This window comes from Prosopis cineraria, unplaced genomic scaffold (assembly GCF_029017545.1).
Source record: "Prosopis cineraria cultivar Desert tree isolate PC_DT_omini unplaced genomic scaffold, ASM2901754v1 PC9, whole genome shotgun sequence".
In the NCBI taxonomy this organism is placed as follows: Eukaryota; Viridiplantae; Streptophyta; class Magnoliopsida; order Fabales; family Fabaceae; genus Prosopis; species Prosopis cineraria.
Window position 1 is genome coordinate 3,108,077 of NW_026555340.1, and position 21,011 is coordinate 3,129,087.

Sequence of the window (21,011 nt, forward strand, 5' to 3'; positions counted from 1 at the left end):
AGTCACTCTTGGGAACCATTCAAGCTTGAGGAGAGCTTTGAAAGTTTGTATTTTAAGGAATAAATCTTTGACCTCTCGAAAGTTTGAGGCAACCAGGGGAAATTTAGTCTGTATGATTGTTTCATAATTAATTATTTGTTGAAATAATTTGTTTGAAACTTATTAGGTGTTTATAAATTCATTCAATGAAAATTGTGCCAAGTTATATGTTGGGTGAGAAATGTGCTTGAATCAAGAAAATGATATGTATATTATGTATGCGTTGTTGATGATATTGATTAAGACTATGTATGTGTGTGTGTGTGTGTGTGTGTATGAAAATGAATAACATGAGATATTGTGCATGATGAGATATGTGGAATGTGATGGAGATGGTCTGTAATGAGTATGTTATGATGTGGATGAATGTCAATATATTTACATACTACGTGTTGATGTTTCATGGCATGATCATTTGTGGCGAGAATTTACCTATAGAGCGAGGAGTAGATGTGATAAATTCATATGGTATTGATGGCTTACTATTGAAATCGAAAACTAGCTAGACTACCAACCATTGAAATTGGGAGGTAGTCACTGTCTTATAGTTGATAAGGGACTATTCCACTTATTCTTCGAGGGACTCAAGCCTAATTAGTCTCCACTGATTTATAAGGAGGCTAGATTAAGGGTATGACACCCCATGAATGTTAGTATTAGGGGGAATGTGATGGAGATGGTATGTAATGAGTATATTATGATGTGGATGAATGTCAATATATTTACATACTACGTGTTGATGTTTGCATGGCATGATCATTTGTGGCGAGAATTTGCCTATAGAGAGAGGAGTAGATGTGATAAATCTATATGGTATTGATGGCTTACTATTGAAATTGAAAACTAGCTAGACTACTGACCATTGAAATTGGGAGGTAGTCACTGTCCCAGGGTTGATAAGGGACTATTCCACTTATTCTTCAAGGGACTCAAGCCTAACTAGTCTCTACTGATTCATAAGGAGGCTAGATTAAGGGTATAACACCCTATGAATGTTAGTATTAGGGGGAATCGTGAGTTACAGGTGAGTAAGGTAGCCTTGGCCAATTAGCTCCTCACGAGTAGAAGGCTTAGTTACTCTTAGTTCATAAATGTAGCTATCAATTTCATGTCGGAGGAATCAGGAGAGTATAAGGTTGGCATTTATCATGCATTTCATCTTCCAACCACATGATTGTTATTATTGTGGTTCGACATGATTTGATAGGGTTTGTGAGGTGATAAGTAGTGTGCCTAGCTACTTGATTGTTAATATTGTGGTCATGGCCACCTATTAAAGATCGTAAAAAATTATGAAAAGATTGTTATTGCCATTTGCATTTATAATTAATTGTCATGCATTTGTATAGACTAAACTAACCTTGGTTACTGATAGTTATACTCACCTTTCATTCTTCAATATTATAAGGACTAGTTCATCAGACTAGGATTAGGGAAAATAACAAGAGGCATAGGATTCTATGGAAATCCTACTAGTAGGTCTTGTAGTTATATTTATGTGTATTTGCATTGATAATTTGCAAACTAGGATTTCATATAATTTTTGACTACTTGCACTAATTGTGAAATTGATTGAAATTGCATATTTTGTGTCTTAGGCTGTATATAATGCGGATGTAAAGTTTAAATAGGGTTAAAATGCTAGTGCAAGAAGGAAGATGTGTAAATGAATGAATACGATGATTTATATGTTGATTTATGAGAATTTCACTCCGTCTTATGTTTTTGTGGTCAAGTTTGAGCATCAAAAAAATGATATATATGTTGTTTAGTTGTTGTGGTGTGTTGCACGAGTCCGTTATAGTCCATTAAGTGTGATCTAAGGGGTGGTGTCAGCTCTTAGCACTTACAATGTGAAATGGAAACTCAAGTTGTGTATTATTGTAAAAAAGGAGTGAGTTTGAAAATGGTTGTCCAACTTTTGATTGAAAATTGACTTGATTGTGAAATTTCTCTATAAACATTAGCTAGAGCTCGGATGACTCTCTTTATAAATAACTAGATCACCCTAATCGGATGTTAGAAGGAGAAATAGGGGCGTGTTAGAAGTTCACCTCGGGTGTTGTGTTATGACAGTAAATCTATTGTCAAAATTAGTGTAATGCATTGCGGCGCATGGCATAAATGCAACATGCCACAGTGTGTCTTCAGCAGGCTGCGACACACCTATGCTATTTTACTAAAAAGATTTTTTCAACTTCTTTTGCAAATGCTTTGATTCAAAATGGATTTCCAGGCTTTCGTAAATGTTTTTAACTCTTAGTTTTTATTATAACATGTTTGGCATTATTAGTGTTTAGAATTTCAAAAACTTTGGATCCCTCATTATTGAAGTTACAACCTTGGCATCTCAATTTAGTCATGAATACCTATGATTTAGAAGTTAATCTTGTTTTAGTAAGGGAGACCTTACAACTTGTAATTGGAGATTATACATTATAGCACATATAGTTGTATTGTACAACTAATTCCTACACAGTATGTGATAAGAAATCCCTTTACAAAGCTTATAGCTAAGGAAATCTGCATAAAATGTAACAAGTCCCTTGGCATATGTTGGAAATGAAATAGCATACATAAAATAGCTTTTTGATGAAAATTATTTCATCATTGCTATACATATATATGTGAAAGTATGCAATGTCTAATATATCATATAGGTAGAGAAGGTTGAATCTCTCACATGAGCAACCGCCTTTGACACTCAAGAAGAGCAAACAAAGTTAAGACATCTGTGTTCACTAGCAAGGCAATAAGAATGTAGATATGGTGATAAAGAAACACAAGTTATATGTCACTTCAGCATAAAAGAGGAGTATGTTGAGATGAGATCTGCATATATATATATATATATTGAATCATAGATTCTCACATCTGTGATGCCTATAGCCAAGCAATAAATTCTTTAAGTTTAACATCATGAGAGATGTGTTGGAGAATTTAGGTTAGATACTATATTTGTCTAAACTTAAGTCTGTGCAATGTTAATAATAAATGAAAATGATGTAAGCTCTTAAAAGCAAGAGTAACACCATAACATATAATTCATACCACATGTGCTTAAGAACTGTGATTTGGAAAGAAAGTGAAAAGATCCCTACTTCATTGTTGTGTAAGTCCCAAGAAAGAATAATCCTTTTAAAGATGTCATTTGACTTTAACAATATCATGGAGGTAAGTTATAGTGCTTGCTACTTTAGCATTTATCCTATGATTATGATAGATGCAATCTAAAAGTAATGTGCTATGAAAGTGACTATTTCTTGTCAAAGTGATATATGGGCAAAAGGAAGACTACCTGATATATATATGCCTATGCTAGTGCCTGAGAATAGTCCCTTATGATATCATTTTGTAGATTTCATAAGTGTGAGCACTGTGCATATGAGAAAGGCAATATGAGTCATATATTGACTAAAGAGGAATTAAATTGGCTAAGAGAAAAGTGTACATAGGTAAATCTAGGACATTCAAGGCACAACATCAACATAAGATCAAATCAGCTTTATGGTTATTTTGTGCTGGTTTGTAATAGGATTTCAAGTACAGATGCTAGAAATGAAGACATCAATCCTATGCGATCATGGTAAAACATCTAGTATAAAAAGAGGAAAGAGAAATAGATAGGACAAGTGATATCTTATCCACTAAGTATGAGTGAAAGATGTTGGGATATTCACCCTTAGTGGATCAAGCCCAAAGATAAGCCCATATTAAGGAATGGGGCTATATCATAATACAAAGGAAGCCTAGGTTCTAACATATAATTTAGATGGGCACTTAAGCATAAGGTTCCCCTCTTCTTGAAATGTGGAGAAAACGGTTACATGCACATATGTAGATAGTCTAGGGAGTGAGAGTCATATATATGACGCATGAAATCATATATGCATTCTAAATAATATCTCCAAAATAAATAAAAAAAACTCCTCTTTCTCAGTTCTCTTTTCTATTCTCTTCCTATAAGTGAATTTGCTGTGAGCCTAAGCAGAGTTCATATAGTAACTCAATTCCCACATAGAGGTATTATCGGGCACATTTACAAGTATGCTTTCAAACTCCATATATCTATAACAAAAGAATTTGAATTTTTTTTTAAGATTCATGTCCCAAGCCTTTCAAAGACCCATGAGGTAACCCCAGAGCTCAATACTAAGGTAATCCTTGTGCCTCAATCTTAGGGAAAAGGCATTAATGATCTTGCCCAAGTTATCGAAATGATTCAACTGCATCCACTTCATCTAGAGAAGGCTGAGAAAGTGCCATCAACATGAGCAATTGCAATGTCAATTTTAATCATGTCACTAGCATTAACCTGAAGTTTTGTTGCTTCGTGTTCAATTTGGTGCCAGAACACTCACGATTAGCCATCAGCAAACATTTAAGAATTCATTTAGTCTTTGCTATACATTCGTCTACACACTCTGTTGCACCAAGAAAGGTTCTTTCATTTCTTCTCTTTAACAAAGGATACAGAAGATATCACGCAATCGGCTATCCCCATGATGTTTCTTAGTTTTCATATTTAAAGCAATCCAATTGTTGATCTTTGAGGACCAGAAATTTGGAATATAAATTGAGACTTCAATTGCCTCCCACATTTCTTTCGCATGCTTGCAATCATGCAGGACATGGATAACCTCTTATTTGGTTTCTGCTGCAGTCCCCGTTGACATTTTGCCTCATTAGTCAACAATTTCCATGCTGAACCAACCACATGCAATCGGTTAGGTGGAACTTGTTAGTTATTATACTATTCTTTAGGTTTTAAGTACCGGTGACCGGTTGAAATCATTAAAATCAAAAAATAATTAAAATGGTTAAATTCATTAAATTTGTCTCATATTAAAATTGATTTAAAAAGTATCTCAATTAATTACAAATATTAAATCATGGTGACAATGCAATTTCGGGAGAGCATTTGCGGGACTAACTATTAATTCTTTAGACATTTATATATGTTTTCTATATCTTGATCAACTCTACTTCTCTCTCTATCAAATGCCCTATAATTAGATATTAGAAGGAGAAAATATAGAATACAATGTTAAAAGGAAATTTAACATTTAAATTAGATGTCTAATAACATCTAAGATCTAAAACTCATTTTTAATGTAATGTTCTCCTTTTAACTTTTAAAAATAATACAATATTATATCTACTATTAATAAAAGTTAACTTTAACTATTAGTTGACTAAAAAATTACATAAAAGAACCTCAAAAATTTTAAAAAGGGCACCAAAATTACAAATAAGTACTATATAAAAAATTAAATTAATTAAGTTCTCTAAATTATAAATAAATACTAAAAGACAAATGTTATTTCTCTTAAATATAAAAGACTACACTTTAGTTTTGACCAAGCACTTTTTCCGGTTACAAGGTGATTACTGATTATTGGATCACCATTATTCACACCGACATAGGCATGTAATTAGAATAACATATTTTTTTAATAATGATTTGTCAAAATATTAATATTTTCATATTTAATGAATTAAATATTATAAGTATTATTTATAAATATTCCTTCAAAATTTATAAATCCTCTTTTAAAAATTAGTAGATCAACTAGTGTATCTAAAATTTATTGATGAATGCATTTTAACCATTCAACTATTTATTATTATTTGTAAAACAAATCATATTTACTTTTAAATCATATATATACTAATTAGGATTAAAGGATAGTTAATTAATAATTAAAGTTAACTAATTTATTGATGAATGCATTTTGAGGTTCTTTTTTGTAATTTTTTGTTAACTAATAATCAAAGTTAATATTTGTTAATAATAGTAGCGACAATGTACCATTTTCAAAATTTGAAGTGGACTATTGCGGCAAATATGAGTTTAAAATTTTAGATGTTTTAAAATTTATAGTTTAAGGAAGAAATTTTTCTTTAACCTTAAAATATAAATAGACAAATTGGAGACAGAGAACGATGAAATCCTACAAACTCACTGAGATAATCAAGGTGTTTCAAAAATGGAATCTACATGCATGTGCCTGTGGGTTTTTTCTTTTTTTTTTTTTTCCTCGATTGACAGCATTTCGGAACATACATTGTGTAGAATCTGATATCAAAGCACCTATTATTATTATTATTGAGATAATTTTAATTGACCTCTTATTTATTACTCTATTTTTAGGGAAAATGACAAATAAGAGCTTCATAAAAACATTAATGATAATTATATACCCTGATTTATTGAAATCCTAATAATAGATTGTGGTCCTTACTTGTAATAAAGTATCTTTTAGTAATTGGTTTAATACATGTGATTAGGTTGCAATTCAGAACCGGCTTTTCTAAATTGCCAATTGATATTATAAATAATTCTAAGTGTATTTTATAAATTTTTTAAGTAATTTATTCATATATTGATAGCAATAAAATCAGAAGTAATTAACTTGCTATTCATAATTAATTCTTGTAAATTCTTAACTAATGTTACAAATAACTCTAGTGTATTTTCTTAATTTTTTAAGTAATTTATCTTTGTATTGACCACAAGAAAATCAAGATTCACAATTGACTTTTATAAATTCATAACTAACATTACAAATAATCATAAATGTATTTTTATTAACTTCTTAACTAATTAGTCGTATTTTTTTAAATTGTAAATAAATATCATGATTTATTATTGGGAACTCAATAATTTAAGGCATGTGCATAATTGTCATTTCCTCCTATTTGAAATTTTTTTTAATTATTCATGACTGTATTAACATCATCATCATCATTATTATAGAAAACGGGGCCTGCGCCTATTGCATTACGTCATGAAGAAACTATTGGGTCATACGACCCACAATACGTCAATGTAACTTTGTATTCGCGCGCGCGTGTTCAAGTTTGTATGTTGATAGTAGGAAAGGAATGAAAGAAAGTAAAATAATGTTTATTTAGCATTAAATAAAACAAATTTAAGAATGAAATAAAAATAATATTTCATGGTGAAAATAATTTAAATGAAAATAATGAAATGTCATTGTCCCTTATTGAGGATATAAAAATTAAACCTCATGATGCAATCAAAAGAAAGAATAAAATATAACAAAGGCAATATTGACTTTTTCTCATTCAATTCCGTAAGGAATTAAATTATCATTTATCCTAGATATTTTTTATTTGCTAAAGAATTTTAAAACTATGTGCCGGTCTCTATGTTTCTTAAACATTCTACAGCTCATTGTACGTTGTAAGAATTCACTAATTAATCATTGTCAAATATACCTCGACGTGACAACTATTGTTGCTATTGTGAAAAAAAGAATGCGTTTGTTGGTAAGATAATGAAAGACAGGGTCTTTTATTATTATTATTATTATTTTGTTTTTTTTTTGGGATTTTACTAATAAAAGCTAACCATTAATTTTTTATTGTTGAAAAAAATTAATAATTTTTAAATGTAATACTTCCCATAAAAACCATTGGAGTTTGAAGGTGTTAAATTATTATAATATCTGCTTTTGATTGGGATTTGGATATTGTATTAAATTAAATAAGTATGTAACATAATATCTTATTAAATTAGTTTTAATCAAATCAATAATTAAACTAAGGCTGCCAAACAGTCAATATTTAAAATAATTTAAAATTTAACAACGCAACTAAAATAATTTAATTTCTAACAATCAATATTTAAGAACACAACTTTAAAATTTTCAAGAATACATCTTAAATAATTTAATTTAAAATAGCTAACCAAACAGGAGCTGCCACTGCTTTGTGACTAGAATTAGTTGGGCTGAGGTGTCATGTTTACCAACTAAATCACTCTGCATATGTTCCTAAGGCTCTTTGACGATTTCTTTTGAATTCTCGCAAAGCCCTTGTTGGTTTTTGGAATCACATGGATAGGAAAAAACTGGAATTGTCCAGACATAAATTACTTATGTGAAAAAATCCTCTTGACCTCCAAAAGCTTGGGAATCAGGGCAGTAATTACTACTCTACATTTTCTTTTGCAAATCTCTTTGAAAAATGTCTTGGGATGAAGGGAGTCAAATAAAAGAGAGAAATTAATCTCAGTTATTGGGATTTTAAATCTGTCGGGAAGGATCAGATTTTCCAAGTCTCTTGAAGCTTACTGAGCCTCTCTTATTGGTAAAAAATTTTGATGTTGGGATTCTACTTGCCACCAGATGCCTTGAAGATCTTTCTTTTTCAATCACCAAGATAAGAACTGCTCAAGTCTTCCTCAAATTCTTATTGGGTTAGGAAAGATGTGAATATTTGTAATAAAGATAAAAGGGTGTTAATGAGCAAATAGGATCCTGAACTATTGCTCAAAAATTGCCCTAGATCTTGAACTCTTAAAATATATAAAATAAATTCTAAACTTTTAAATTCATACGAAAATAGACGCTGACCACCAACTTTTTAACATCATTACTATCTACATAGGTACTATTCAGGGTTTATTTTCCTACAAATTTAATCCTGACTATTATAGTACCTGTGTGGATAGTAACGGTATTAAAAAAGTTAGCAGTTAAGGTTTATTTTGCTATAAATTTAAAACTTAGGGTTTATTTTGTATATTTTAAGAGTTTAGGGTCTAAGGTGATTTTTGAGCAATAGTTTAGAATCCTATTTACTCATTAACCCAAGATAAAATTCACATTATCTTTTCGCAAGCATGTCGTCAGCAAAAGAATGACCCAAATGTAAAAGTTGATGATTCTAAGATAGGAACTTTCTCTCAAAATCAAAAGAAATTCTGAAAAATTCCAAGGACTTTTATAAGGGTTGAGCAGGTTGGTTTGTGCAAAGAGGAGGCTAGTCAGGTTAAGGTAAAACGAATCATATCTTTGGGTAGTGATAAATTCTTTACTTGACCTCAAAAATGAAAAAAAAATACTCCAAATTCTAATTTGCGAGCTAAAAGGAAACTGGTTGATTATGCCCTTGATTTACCTCATATTTCTATCAAAAGGCCTTAGGAAGCAGCCTCTTAAATGCTTCCCTAGGAGCCATGATTTGTCTCAATTGGAACTGTCATGGTTTGAGGAAGACCATGATAGTTCAAAGGCTTTGCTTTCAAATTATGAAGCATAAGCTTGATATTTTCTTCCTTCAAGAAATGAAGATCTCTCTTTTGAATGCTTCCTCTGTTATAGCTTCCTTTGATTTCCTTTTTTCATTGGTACTGATGCAGTTAATGGTGGTGGGGCACTATTGTTAGATAGGAAGACTTTGCTGATACACCTGTTTTGGAATGCAATCCACATGTCTGCCACTTGCTTATCAATGCTAATAATGGTGTTTCTTTTTACTTGTCTTGTGTGTATAGACCTCCGAAGACCCTAGATAAACCCAATTTTTGGAACTGGATTGTTAGTACTTCCATTACCTTAAGTGAACCATAGCTTCTTATTGTGGATTTCAATCAAATTTTACATGATTCAGATAAACAAAGTGGGCATAATGGTTCCAGTTCAATGAACCTCTTTAGAAATTGTATCTCGCTTTCACACTCAATTGACATTAAGCACTCGGGTCCAAGATTCACCTAGTCAAATAAACATAAAGGCAATGACTTCATTCTTGAAAAACAGGATAGAGCTTTCTACAATAAAAAAATGGTATGAGACCTTTCCTCATACACATGTCATAAATCTTTCTAGCATTGCTTCTGATCATAATCCCATCATGCTATCCAATCAACTTCTTCATTTAACAGTTAAAAAGTTCAAGTGCTTTGAGAACTTCTAGCTCAGATTTAAGGACTATAGAGAAGTGGTATCTTCAAGTTGGTGTCAATTTTTTAATGGATCCCTGAGTTTTAGACTTCCCAAGAAGCTTGTAGTTATGATCTCAAGTTTTTCCTCTTAGAGTAAATCTAAGATTGAAAACTTGGATGCATAGATTCATAATTTGAAGCGTGAATTGCAATGTCTTTTTAACAAAGCAGACAATTTGAGTCACTCCCACAAAGGCCTTTTTTTTTTTTTTGCAAATTTCACAACTTCAACACAATTTGGAGTTTCTTTATGATTGCCAAAGTAGCTTCTAGGAACAAAGAGCCAAGGTTAAATGGAAGATGGAAGGTGTGAGAAATACAAAATTCTTCCACTTGACTTATCAGAAGGCTTTACTTGAATCCAGACTCTTGGGTAGATGATCGAAATCAGCTTGTCTCTACTTCTTGGAATTCTTTTAATAACCTACTCACTAGATCAAATTCTCATAACATATCTAACCTATCACAGTTTCTCTTTTTTTGATGTGCCTAAGATCAATTCTTTAGATATGGACACTTTAATGGCATCACCAACCTTTTTAGAAGTTAAGGAAGCTATTTTTGACCTACTAAAGGATAGCTCTCCTAGCCCAGATGGATTTAATGCTAATTTCTTTTAGGAATTCTAGGACATAGTTAGCAATAATATTTTTTCCATGGTTACTTCTTTTTGGTAATATGAATTTCTCTTAACTACTCTTAATAAATCTTACATCATTCTCATTCCTAAGAGCTAGAATACCAAGACTTTTGAAGGACCTTCAAACAATTAGCCTTTGTACTATTTCTTACAAAATTATCTCCAAGGTCCTTAGCAACAAACTCAAGATTATTCTTCTAGGTTTAATCTCTCCCTTTCAAAGTACTTACCTTAAAGGAAGACTCATCTCAAACAATGTTTTGGTTACTACTGATTTTGTCAATCAAATTCAGATGGCGCGAGGGAAAAAGGTCCAAACTAGGAGCTCTTAAGCATGATTTCTCTAAGGCCTTTGATAGGTTCTCTTGGGAGTTCATTCACGCTGTCCTCATACACATGAAATTTCCTTCTAAATGGATTAATCATCTTCTACAATGCATCACCACGGTTGAATTCAATATCATTTTTAATGATTAGCTCACTCAATCTATTTTTGCTTAAAATGGAATAAGGTAGGGTAACCCTCTCTCTCCATACATATATATCCTTGTAGCTAACATTTTATCTTGTTTACTAATTTAAGTGGGAAAAAAATGGGTCCTTCCAAGGTATTTGTATTTGGCAATCCTCCTTTTCGGTATCACACTTACTATATGCTGATGATTCAGCCATCTTTGAGTATACCCAATTTGGAGTTCAAGTAACAAAGGACATCATTGATACTTTTTGTCATTGGTCTAGGTTATAGTTGAATTTTCATAAGTCCTCACTACTTTTGAGTGCTAATATTCCTATGGAAATTCAAGAGGAACTTTTAGATTATTGTGGAATCCAATATTGTCCCTTTTTTGGTAAGTACTTGGGTACTTGGGTTGATGCAATTATAAATAAACAAAGGATCATAGACCAGGTCTTAGAATCTATTGATAAGAAGGTTACTTCTTAGAAATCTAAAATTCTTTCACAGGCATCCAGGCTCACACGTATTAAATTTATATTGTTTGCTTCTAACATATATGTTCTCTCTTACCTCAAGTTACCTAAGAAAATTTATGATATCATTGATTCTAAATTAGTTGATTTTTCTTGGGGTAATGGAAAAGGAAAAAAAAATATTCATCTTACACAAAAGGACTTGCTTTTTGGACCCACAGCTTCAAGAGGTTTAGGTTTGAAAAATATAAGATTAATGAATTTGGTGCTCATTGCTAAACAGATGGGAGAATCTTCTAATTTGAGCCTTACTTGCTTTTAGGGAGCACCTTAAAATCAAGTACATTAATTCCAGAGATGGATTCTCTCTCAAGAAGCCTTATAATGCTAGTTGGTTTTGGAAGGGAATTCTTGAATTAGCCGACACTATCATATCTCATCTCTCTTGGCAAGTAGGTAATGGTAATTTGATTCCTTTCACTCATGGCAAGCAGTAGAAACCTTCAAATGTGGTTTTTGTGCACAAACAACAACCTAATATAGTTTTTGACCTCATTATCGCCTCACATCAGCCTTAACAAAAGGTTAGGTTGAATCTTTCTATTCTTAATGAAATATACAGGCCTAAGATACTGCAGATCCCCCTTTCTTTTTTTGATTCATCAAACATATTGGTATCGATGAATGATTCTTATATTGTCAAAAAGTGGTACAAGAATTTCACCACATCTTTTGATGCAGTTAGTCCTTATCATTATGCCAACATCTGGTCTTTTCTTTGGAAATTGAACCTTTCTTGACGTTTCTCTTTATTTGGAAGCTTGTTCATAAAGCTATTCCAACTAGGGACATACTTCTTAAGAATCATGTACCGGCATCTATCCAGTGTGTTTTTGGTTGTGGCTATGATGAATCCCTATAGCACATTTTCTATGACTACCTTTTCACCATAACCAATATGGTATGGCTCATGATAATAAGGTTATGTCTACTGTAAGACTAGTAGAATGGATCATCTCTACATTGGAAGCATTATACCATGATAATAAGGTTAAGGAGTACAATTTCTGGATGAGGAATACAAACCTGTAATGTAGTATTGAGTGGTATGCCGAATGCAGGAACTTAATCACAAGGTCAGACTTAGTTCTTTGACATATAGGAAATACACAAATGAAAGAGAGAAGTTTTTGAGTGAGAAGCATACAAGAGTCTTTCTCTTGTTTGTACAAAACTGAAAGCCAAAAACACTCTATTATTTAACCTTCAACTAACTCCCACATATTCATTATTCTTGGATATAGGAGGTTAAAAAAAATAGTTCCCTCTAAGTAATCAAATTGGATAATAGGGATATTTGGGTATAAAAGCCCAGAGCATATTATGCGTAAAGACCCAGACTCTTTCATATTTGCACTAAAGTCCCATGGGATGGGGCTTATATATTGGGCCAATCCACCAAAGGTAGATAATCCAACAAGAAGCTTGAAGAAATCTTCCTTCTCCTTCATTTAATTTGGTTTAAGAGAAATCAAGCCCTTCATGGGGCTTTCAAATTTTCTCCATATCAAGTTATTTGAGACTTTCATGGACAGTTAAGTTTCATTAGGAATGCCTACCAATGGAAGCCAGCATTATCATCATCGGTGACATCCAACTTAAACGGGGTTTTGAATTCCTTTATAGTTAGGTTATTAAATTCTCTAGAAATGAATGAACAATTAAAATAACAAAGTTAAAAAGAAGGTAGGCTTATCACTTGTGGATCTCAAGTCCTATATAATGGTGATGAGTTGAGTAGGTTCATGTTCATAAAGTTTGTCATAAGGATCGTTTGGATTGGCTATGCTTAGGATGTTCTCCAGTTGCTTGGTTATTTTAATTTTGTTTTGTTTGAGAAACAACATTAGCAATGGCCTGTTGATCTTTTTCTTTGTAATTGTCCTTTTTTATTTTATTTTGAATTGTAAGATTGCATTTATGCTTTTTAGTTAATGTATTCATTTGACTTTCTTTTTTAAAAAAGAAGCTTACACTAGAATTACAAAAAAGAAAAAGAAAAAGCCTCTTGTAGGGGCATTTTTCATAAAAAAAAAGGGGGGGAATTTCATTTAAAACATTCATTTACAACCCTTAAGCACCCTTAATAAAAAGAATGCCCCTTAAAGTCTCAAAATTCATTTTAGACCAAAGGTACTAAAGTGAAATTAAAATGCAGAGTAAAATTACGTCATTGTCTATTTCTCTATATCTAGGTTCTCTCTTCACCTCCTAATCTATTAAGATTACCCATAGATTTAATTAGATGGTGGCCAATCATAAAATTAATATGAAAAATATGAGAAATAAATATAATTGGAAAAAGCAAAATATATAAATATATAAATATATAAGCAAAGAGTCAAAACAAAATAAATAAAAAACTAGCTCCCTAATTGAGCTACATTTCTACTCCAACTAGATAATTCAAAAAAACGTAATAAAATCAAATGACACTATTCTAAAATCCTCAATTATGAAAAATGATCACAATAAATTAAGGAGTAGAAAAAAAATAATTATAATTTGTAAAACTCCTCAATGATCTCACTTTTAGCCTTTAGAATATTTATATGGGCTCTAAATTGTAAGATGTAATGTCATCCCTGACATTACCAAGCATATAGAACACCAAACACAGAACAATGTTATGATAATCAAGATTAAATTAATTTAAAAAATGGTTATCTTAGCCCAAGGGTTAAAAGTATATATTAAGAAAAACAAGATCTTGAGAAAACCTTTTTGGAAGATTGTTTGAGCTCAAACTATGTTTTAAAACTAAATAAATTAGACAACAGAAGCATAGGAAATTCACCACATAAGATTAATGATTAGAAAAGAAAGATTTTTAGCAACTGAGGCATAGTGCACTGCAGTGCAGGGCATCGTCTGCCACAGTAGATTGCACAGAGAGAAACGCCCCCTCTCTATGCCTCATGCCACAGCACAATGGACAATGTGTCAAGGTGCGCAACCACTATCATGACAACAAATTGCTATCATGACAACTCTCTGGGCTAATTTTTATAGTGCGCCATTTCATCATCTGACGTCTGATTCAAGTAATTTAAGTGTCCACACATAACCTTTAAAGCCACCTAGCTATTGGCACTGTCTCACACCCAAATACTAAGCCAAATGAGATTCAGACAACCAAATCTAAAATAATACTTTTTCTTTCAAAAATCTCTACCAAGGTACCTAAACTCTCAAACCAAATGGCAATAGCTATGGAACCACTTAAATCAACTCAAATGGACCACAAACAACCTCTTCAAACATTCAAATCACAATAATGACAACCCAAACAAGATTTGTCCACCAAAACCCTAATTTCAACATAAATTCCACAAGGGTTAACAATTTCTCATAAACAATCCAATGGCCAATCTAACACATAAATCATTACAAAACTAATACTTGCACTAGTATCTCAACCTCTCACAGTGATTACAACTCAAAAACAACAAACCTAGGCCAAGATACCTAAAGTTAACAATGGAATTCATGTAAATGCATCACAAAGCAATATATATGTCCTAAGTTGGCATATGCATATAATATTCATTACAAACCAAAATGAATAAAAAGGGGCTATACAATTATGAGCTAGTCCCCTTGATGCTTGGTTGCACCTTCCCTTCCCTTGCCCTTATCAAAGCCTTCACTTATAAAATGTAACCATGGAGTGAGTCAAGGACTTAGTAACCAAATAGTATAATCAACTACTCATATGTTAGAATAGTCTGTGTGAATGTGAAGTGGCATTCAAAACATGTATCAAGTCATATATATACACATATGATTCTTTTATAATATACATGATCAACACATCACCTTATAGCCTTCTTATGTCTTCTGACTCAATATGCAGGCTGACAACTTGATAAGACCAAGTTTATGTGACCGAACTAGCCTAAGCTCACCATTAGTAGGAGACAGCCTCGGTTAAGAGCGCCTTCACCCACTATGAACCACATATTCTCCTTGTCTCCGAATATTAGGAGTATCGATGCCCAATCTACCTCCTGTAGTACTGCAACCTCTACACAATATAATACTAAACACTAGGGCCTTCATGGTGCTAGTATATATAATGCCCTCACTGACATTACCATACGCTCCACTATACAATCACTAATTACTTGAAACATTTAAGTTGAAATGATTTAAAACATAGGGATCTCAATATAAGATTTCCAGAAATGATTTTATAATCACCTAGATCATTCAACCCTATACATAATTACATACACAATGGAAGAATTTAGACTTAGTGCATCAAAGATCAAGAGAACATGGGTATATAAGAAAAACAAAGTGCAATTTTACACCATGCGTCGTGGCTTGTGCCACATGTGCTGCGGTATATCTCACAAAGGCCATAATTGCCCGCTCTGTGCTGTACGCTGCGACATGCGAATACTTGCACCGCGGTGCATACACCTGAATTTGCTATCAAATGACAGTTTTTGATATGAAATTTAGATACACGCTTTTTTCACATATGAAGTCCGATTGGAATGGTCAAGCGCCCACATGAAGCTTGTTTTGAAATCTAACTAATGACACTAGTTTCATCCCAATTCAATATTTCTATCAAAAATTGGATAATAAAGTGCACTTTGACAATTTTTTGTCAAATTTTTACCACTTAAGTGTCTTGATTCGAAACCAATTGTTATTAGCCACTTTTTGAGCTTTAACCAAATCCAAATGGACAAAACACACCTAATTGACTATACACATGCACAATATAACACATATACACAAATTTGGCCTATAAATTGCCCATTTCTCCTCTTAGGCCAAAATCACATTTTCATTTCTTTAATCTCATATATGGCTAAATCACTACATATAATCTTCAGGCACTCATAATCACACATAATTACATCCTTCCACTGGCCCATTCAGTCATTTCACCTTTCATACATGTACAAGGGCTAGAGAGTTTAAAATCACAAACCACACATAATCATATCTGATGTACATGTACAAATCCTATGGCAACTTATACATATAAAAGATTAATATCAATCAAGTTTATTACACCATATCTTATAAAGATTTAGGTGAGAGATGTCAACTAAGCCTATATCCTTTCCCTTTGATACACCAGTACTAGAACCTGAAAAATGTAAATAACCACGAGTGAGATAAAAATCTCAGTAACCAAATATAGCTCATTAAATGTCTATTATCACAAATAACCATGCCAAAGTAACTAAAATCATTGTATAGTGCACATATACATAACATATCAATACTAAATTATCATTTCTGCATATAAATCACATTTCAAACACTTTTACACCACAGCATGATCAACTATACACTAATCCTTCAAAGCTTCCCGACACGAAATCATAGGCTCTTCTGGATCAACCACTTGTTGACCTAAGCTCACTTTTGATGGTAGAAACACCCAGCCAAAGATAATCTAACCAACCTACAGACTATGGTTTCCCTCTTCACACGCTTGTGATAGAGGTGTCGTTGACTCCTAACCACATACTAATGGGCACTAGGGAGTTGCTAGACTACCCGGATGTCCTATGGTAATAGTCCCATAATATATTGTACCAAATTTTCCATAGTAACAGCCCGTAAAATGCTGCACCAGATGTCCTATAGTGCTAGCCCTACCATATAGATTTTTCACTCCTATATCTCCACACACACACCCCCACATATCCTGGGTAAACTCCCACCCCCTATGATCATACTCTTTCACAATTTTTACTACTTATACACCTTTCCACAACATATATACTTCTATATCATATATATATATATATATTCATTGAAATCGATAAATTTTTAAATTCATTTCACAATGCAAAGTTTATTCTAAATTCATTTCAATAACAGTCATGCATAAAACTCATAAAATTCACAATTTATCATTTGATATTCACTTCTACATAGTTATAATAGTTAATAAACATAATAAACTATATGGTTACCTCAACCCTACTGTTCAATAAAAAGGGTTACCCATGTAACTTCAACCCTATTCAAGCTCCTTTCTCATAAGTCATGCGTCACACACTATAATCTATAGAAAATTGGCATTCAGCATCAATTTCTCTATTGACTAAAAGTGCCAATTATCACCTTTAAATACTCAATCATTATCAAATCTACATTTCACACTCGATTATGTGCAATACCACTGATCATCCCTCATTCCAAGCTTGAACACTTTTCTAACAATTTTCTCTCATTACTCTCTCTCTAGATTAGGGCACTTCTTGCCTATAGCTTTAAAACTTTATTATTTTGACTACAACCAATCACAAAGTACTAGTTTAGTTCCAAAGAACCTTTCTATTACTATTGGGTAAGAAATCAACTCCTTAAAACTTCAAAATTTACTTTCTCATTAGTTAAAACTAAGAAAAAATAGGGTAGATTTAGAGGTTAAGGCAGTACGTGACTTGCCTGATAAGTAATGAGTTGGAAACACCATTCTTGCTTCTAATTTTGGTTTCCCTAACACACCTATAATAGCCCATGAATTTAAATAAAGTAAAATATCATGATTAGATAAATAAGAGTATTTTTATTAATTTTGGAGATAATTTTATTAAGTTATATTAGTAGCTAAATGGAAATTCTATTAGTAACTATCTTTATGTATTTGGTTCGATCTATGCAATGCCAAAAGGGAAATTTTATTTTTATTACAGCCAGATGAAATTACTATTTTGACCCTTTATTATTTAAAAAAAATAAAAAAAGCAGTTAAAACCAAAAATGCATGGCTTCCTCTTCTTTTCTCCATTTTTCATTTCTTTCAAAACCTCTAGAATTTAGAGAGAGAGGGAGTGCTTCAATCAACCTCCATCCTCTTTCTTTTCCTTCTCTGTATTTGTTATCGTCAGTGTTAGTAAGTGCTAAAGCTAGAGCTGTCACCATGGAGTCTTCTTCTCCTTCCCCTGTTCAAACATTGGTTTCCTTTTTCTCTGAGCAGCAATAAATATCTAGGTACAACACTATGCTAGTGTGGCTGTGGGGGTCGCATCAAACTCTTTCCTCCCTTATTTCACCATTTTCTCCAATTCTTCTGTTGATCTATGCATGCGTTTGAGGAAGCAGGAGCTGTTCATTTCCCTCTGTTCTTTGTTCATCCTCCCCTGTTTCTTACTGCAAACATCTTCGTTCCTCTCTCGTTCATACTATTGCAGATTCTTCTTCCTTCCTCCTCCTTGTTTGTTCACCTAGGATCATCTCCTTTGCTCGGTCATGCTGGTTCCAGGCGATGAGCTTTAAATTTTCTTTTTGCTAGCTCTCTCTCTCTCTCTCTCTCTATGTGTATGTGTCTAATTAGTTGAGACAATATTATTTAGTGTGTGAGGTTACTGCTGGGCATGGTTATAGAAAGGGAGTAGGTTTCTGATCCAAGAAAAAATCTTTGTCTATTGAAGATGTTGTTTGTGCTTAGAGTATAACTAAATTTATATTGATTTTGTTGAAGAAATAAACTCGGGATGCCAGATTAAATTTTATATTGATGCTGTAGAATTGTTGGATAAATCATGGGATGGTATTTGAAGGAAGAATTTACTATTAAAATTTAAAAATTGGTGCCTATAAGATGTTTGACAAAATGCTTGAAAGGATGAATATTGGTGGATGATGGGGAATAGATGTGATGATTGCATTATTGATAATTAAATTGTTATGGAAGAGAATTATTCTCTATAAAAAAGTTGAAATTAGAAATAGAGTAGTTTGGAAATAATATTATGAATTAGTAATTCAAGAGTCAATTTGTTATTAAGATATTAGTCATTAGAATGTTTATGAAATGTTTGAAAAATGTTGGAAGTTAAGAGCTCTTTATGTTACTTTTTGAATTATTTTAGATTGATGATGATGATAATAATAAGATCTGTAAAAGAAAATAACAATGGTATTTCTTGGGTACTAGGATTTAAAGAGCAAGCATTACTGGAAGAGGACTAGTTAAAAGTAAGTTATTTATTTGAAAAATTATTAGGTAAGTGGATAACATCCCAATCAATTCATATTTTTTAAAAAATTCTTTATTAGAATATTTTTTTAACAATTTATATATATTATATATTTCTCTTGCATTAGCTCCTTTTGTTAATTAAATTGCTTTACTTCTTAGAATCATTACTTATACTTTTTGGATTGACAGAAATGCTTTTACAAATTTTAGTAGTTTGTTATTTTATACAGCCAACTATGAAAATTAGTGAACAATTTATGAAATATTAATTATGGATTTTCATATTTAGAAAGATTGATGTTTTACATGGTTTATGCGAGTTTGATACTGAAAAGAGAAATTATATTTTGCAAGTGATGATTTTCTTGCATGTTTGAAAATGAATTTGAAAGGGATTTTATAGAGAACACAAGTTGCTAATGGCAGTTTTGTTAGCCCTTGGCATGCCATGGTACACCTAGTTAGCAGGATATTTATAGGAGGTGCTAGCCTCGTGTGATAGCCAACGCACGTGGAATAGAGGGATGGTTATTCGTGAGCATCGTACTCACGTTTGTTTCATTGTTAGCATTACCCTCGTGGACTGTATGTCTATTTTTGTTTCGTGGCTTAGGCTGTGTTTGGTTACTTACCCTCGTGGACTGTATCCACATTTGTTTTCATGGCATAAGCCACGTTTGGTTAGTTACCCTTGTGGATTGTGTGTCCACGTTTGTTAATTATTCTGATAAGTCCTTATAATTATGAATCTAATTATTTGATTGTTTATATTCCATTGGTTTTTTATTTAGTAATTTGTTTATAAAGAAAAAAATCTTTTATTCCATTTGTGTGCTTTCTTGAAATCAAGTGATATTAAGATTTACTATAATAGTTCAATGATTTTAAATCTTTATTTGAAATTTTATAGAGCTGTTTTATTATGAAGTTAATTAAACTTTTATAGAAATTGTTGTCTCTTTAACGTACATAATTATTTTAAAATTTTCATTTTATTTATGTCCTATTGTTTATTATTGGGACGTTATTCACTAGAAAATTATTTTTGGTATCAGATACCCTAGTTGACACCAATCCTCTTGTTGATCCATAAGAACTCTTAGATGTGCTGGGTGAAGCATTGATTGAAATTTCTCTTTTTATGTAACTATAAATGCTTATGTATTTTATTTTTGGAGAAGTCTGATTAGGTGCTCCATATATGTTATATATAGGGTTTCTATTTTGGTATATATACTGTCTGTTCATTGGAAAAGCTAAGCTCCTAATTGACATGGTATTTTGTGAATATGTTTGTATTGTAGAGTTTTGGATGATCCTATTTACAAGTAAGGTTTTGTCGATATTTTTACAAAAAAAAATTTTAAGTTTACTTTAATAATGACCAATATCAAAAATGTTAAAATTTTAATATAAATTTGATTACATTTTAGAAATGAGATGAGTTTAAGGTTAGAGGCTCGTGGAGATGTGTTATATGGTTCACAGCCCATACCGGTTACCCTCTATTTTTACGGTGTGACAATACCCTTGGCTTTTCTCCACGCCTGATCTCTTCTCTTAGGTTCTCCCTTCTGTTTTCCACGAGCTAGACATGTCCTATTAATCTAATTTTT